We start from the raw sequence: 4,597 nt of genomic DNA, 5'->3' as shown, positions 1-4,597 counted from the left end.
AATAATGGACCTTCAAAAAGAAGAGACTAATCCCATACAAACCGTGCATCATGACAATCATTTGGCTGCAAATATAGTGAAAGCTTATAATAAACAATTCAACCGACATATACTACATCAACATGAATTTGTGGAGCAACCCATGCTTCTGTCTCAATAATTAAAAGTATGCCAACTAGATGAATCTTAGCGTTAGGGATTGAATTTAATCAGAGATCCAATGTCACACCCCAAAATAGGGCCTAAGAGTTTTAAGGGTATTTTAGGGATTTTGGCTTATATGAGCTTGAAATCACATAAGATTGGTACTCGATAATGATTTCAACAATGGATTTCATTTAAGTTAATTTTTGGAAATAAGTATGAAATGTCTTTAACTTTAGAAAAGGGACTAATTTTTAAAAGGATCAAAATAGTGAGCATTTATGTAGCAATTTAACCAGTTTTTAAAATTGAACCTAATAAACCCCCATTCCCAGCATAATTCACGATAGTTTCTTCTCCTCTCTTTAAAGTTTCCTTCCCTTGCTTTTTCCTTACTATTCCATTCATTTTTTATTCCTAAACTATAATACTTTGATTTCCTACGATTCTTAAGTTAATTACCTCCATAGAATCTCTTTAAAACACTCAAAAACATCATAGATTTCATCATTTTCTCCAAACTTGAATTTTTCAGAGTTGTGTCAAAAGTCATCTAATATTCTATAAAAGGTAACATTTTGAATTCCTATGAGTTTCATATGACATCTAGTCCTTAAAAATGAATTATTAGCCCTCAATTCGCATGTTTTAAATAAAACTAGAAAATCAAGCCATTAATGGTGGATTTCAGGATTTTTCATAAAAACATGGTCTCAAAGTATTATTTGAACTTGTTTTAGCATGATTAGAAGGTTTTTAAACTTACCTTGAAGTTTTATTAATGATTTATCATGTTTTAATGAATTTTGTGAAAATTGCCTAAAATATGTCGAAAAATGTTGATACCATGGATTGAGTAGATTTGTATAGTTTGAAGGTGATGAATTAGATGTAGATGATTAATTAGATGAACATAACTGATTTTAGGCAAAAAAGTGAGTATAGATCGAGATATTAGAATTTTAAGTTTGTAATGTTACAAGGGAACTTAGCTTAAGCTTGTGTTTTAGTTGGTTTTGTAACACCTTAACCCGTATTTGTTGCCGAATTATGGTTTTGGAGTATTACCGATCAATAAGAAACAACGCAACATCATATCCTTCAATAACTTAAATATATCATTAACCATTCAATCATATACATTTCGTCCCTAAATAGATCCCTTGAGGCCCCAAAAATAGCTTGGGAGCAATTTGGGACTAATTTGAAACACAACAGGAAGTTTAGGAAAAACATGCAAAAATTGGAAATAGGGGTCACACGACAGTGTGGTTGGGCAGCGTGGAATCTCTTAGGCCATGTAACTTTCAAACAAGGGACACACGACCGTGTTACTCTCTAAGGAGGGTCACACGGCTATGTTACACGCCCGTGGGCTAGGTCGTGTAAGTCTCTAAGTTGCCCCACACACTAGTGTGTCAAGCCGTGAGTTAGGCCATGTAACTCACTGACTTGAGTACTAAGGAACTCTCAGATGACACACAACCGTGTCGCTAGACCTTGTGCCTCACATGGTCGAGTCACATGCCTATGTCTCAAGCCATGTGGACCCAAAATTACCTAAAAAAATCAAGCCATCTCAAAACTATTTTCCATGCACAACTTTTCAACCCATTCATGCACACTTTAAATAAATCTAAACATCCTCTAATCACACATCAAAATGTCATTAAAAACATCTTAAGTAACCTAACTAATGTGCCATTCAAAGAAACCACATTTGCATCCAAACATCATCTATTTAACATGTCAATGTTGCCTTATTTCATCTGTGAATACCTAATTCCATTATGTAACTAGAACACATTACAAAAGACCTTTTTCAAGCCAACATTATCATAATATATGACCATGCACATCAATTACCTAAACATGTCCATAAGCTACATTTCATGCTTACCAACAGATAAACGACAAATTATACATGTTTTTACCCCAAATACTTAGCATATTATGGATGTTTATTACTAGATTTATGAATTTTGGTGCTCTTAATCCAGTTAGTTCATGTTTTGCACTCAAGAAGCACCAAGAGTCAAAAGGAACCAAAAACGAGCCAAAAAGGGACAAAACAGACCAAATCGAGAAGATGACACAGCCTAAGCCTTGCCACACGAGCTGCTCATACGCTCGTGTCTTTTGAGGGTGTCGACCAAGGCTTTCACGATTCAACCATTGACCAACACGGCCATGTGCATTTTAATGGATCGAACACAGCCTAGCAAACACATCACACAGCCGTGGCACACGGGCGTGTCCCTTTTTCAAAGAGTTGTATTTTACACGAAAAAGGATACTTAGGGAAGAAGAAAGCCAATCCAAAGCCTATATAAACACCCTAAGTATGACCTAGAAAGGGGGCTCTCCTCTAGAACTTTTTGGGAGTACAGAACCACACGCCGGGAATTACTTGAAGGAAGCCAAACGATCCATCCCAAAAGCCGGAGTTACTCCAAGATTGAAGATCTCTCTCAGAATTCCTTCAGGGGTTTTAGAGTTTTCTTTATGTTTTGTTATTTTCATACTTTTGAGATGTACTATTATTTTATTATGAACTAAACCCCTTAGATACCTAAGGGGGTTGAAACCTATAATGGATATTGTTATTATTATCTGAACTGTATGATAAATACTTGATTTGTTCTTAATTATGTATTCTTAATGCTTCAGTTAATATTCTGGGTATTAATTCATGATTTGATGTGCTTATGCAGAGGAGCAAAAGTCCCTGTCTAAGAGTAGATTTGGCATAATTAAGCGAAGTTGATTGAACGACTAGAAATAGGGTTACGAGATTTTTCCAAATTAGGGTGAAACCTAATATGGGAATCCATAGATTGATTTATTGCTTCCCTAATGGTTTTAATTAAGAAAGAAATTTCAATTAATTCAACTGAGGGTTAGGTGTTATTAGTCTCGAAAGAGATAATAATATAGGTTAGGGAGTCTCACGGGTCAAGTCAAGTGAATAAATCATCTGGTTCAGAGTTAGATAACAAGTGAAATCTAGGTGGATTCCTCCTTAGGTGTTGTCTTTGTCAATTACTTTTCTTCAAGTCTTTTTCCAAATTTTCTCTTTGCTTTAGATTAGTTAGTTAATTAGTTTAATAAACAACCTCTCTTTATTTCTAGGTTAAATAATAAAAAGATAGTTATTACTAGTACTTTTGGTTCCCTTGGGTACGATATCCCTATCTTGCCATTGCTATACTATTTTTCGATAGGTGCGCTTGCCTTTTCATCGTGATAATACTTAGTCTGGGTTTGATCTTCATTATAAATATTTATTACTTGTTTCGAATCACGGGATCAAGTTTTTGGTGCCGTTGCCAGGGAACTAAAATATTAGGAACGCTAAATTTTTATTACTGTAGCCATTTATTTTTCTTGCAATTTAATTTTATTTAATTTTAGTATTATTATTTATTAATTTCCCTTTTCTTTCTCTTGGCATGTTTTTATAGTTTATGACTAGAAGAAACCCATCGGGACCATTACTTTTTGACGAAGAAATCGATCGTATAGTTCGTAGAAATCAAAGAGAAACAGGCGCAGCTTACGATACATGGAGAACAAGCAAGAAGACGATACTCAACTCCAAACCGACGAGATGGCTGAAAACCAAGGCAATCAGCTACCTCCTGCAATTGCAGCTAATCGAAATCCTGCTACACGTACTATGTATGATTATGCTAAACCTTTTCTAACAGGAAATGAATCTAGCATAGTTAGACCTGCTGTAGCTGCAAATACTTTTGAATTAAAACCTAACACTATTCAGATGATACAGCAGTTTGTTCAGTTTGATGGTTTGCAGGATGAAGATCCTAGCGCTCATTTAGCAAATTTCCTGGAATTTTGCGATACATTCAAAATCAATGGCATTTCTGATGATGCCATTCATCTTTGTTTATTTCCTTTTTCATTGAGGAACAAAGCTAAAGAGTGGTTGAACTCGTTACCACGAGGGTCAATTACTACTTGGGAACAAATGACTGAGAAATTTTTACTAAAATATTTTTTGCCGGCTAAAACGGCTAAATTACGTAATGATATCTCTTCTTTTATGCAGATGGATGTAGAAACACTTTACGATGCATGGGAGAGATACAAGGACTTACTGAGAAGGTGCCCTCACCATGGGTTACCACTTTAGTTACAAGTACAAACATTTCACAATGGTCTGAATCCCTCGACTCGGCAAATGGTTGACGCAGCTGCTGGCGGAACCATCAACAATAAAACACCGGAAGATGCCTATGAGTTTATAGAGGAGATGTCATTGATAACTATCAGTGGCAAGTAATAAGGACAAAGCCAACGAAAATAGTCGATGTTTATAACATCGTCTCAGTCACCATGCTCTCTAATCAGGTAGAACTTCTCAATAAAAAATTGATGGTTTACTTGGTTCTACGCAGGTACATCCAGTAATGAGGTGTGACTCAAGTGG

The 4,597-nt window shown here is 35.4% G+C and overlaps 1 non-coding gene across 1 annotated transcript; it reads right to left on the bottom strand.

Moving 5' to 3' along the window:
- Positions 1–4,183: 4,183 nt before the first annotated feature.
- On the bottom strand, positions 4,184–4,290 carry LOC121225681 (small nucleolar RNA R71). The gene has a single exon (XR_005923539.1). It is a non-coding gene; the product is annotated as a small nucleolar RNA R71 (small nucleolar RNA).
- Positions 4,291–4,597: the final 307 nt, after the last annotated feature.

The sequence above is a fragment of the Gossypium hirsutum genome, chromosome A03 (genome assembly GCF_007990345.1).
Source record: "Gossypium hirsutum isolate 1008001.06 chromosome A03, Gossypium_hirsutum_v2.1, whole genome shotgun sequence".
In the NCBI taxonomy this organism is placed as follows: domain Eukaryota; kingdom Viridiplantae; phylum Streptophyta; class Magnoliopsida; order Malvales; family Malvaceae; genus Gossypium; species Gossypium hirsutum.
This window is presented reverse-complemented; position numbering and strand designations above follow the sequence as displayed.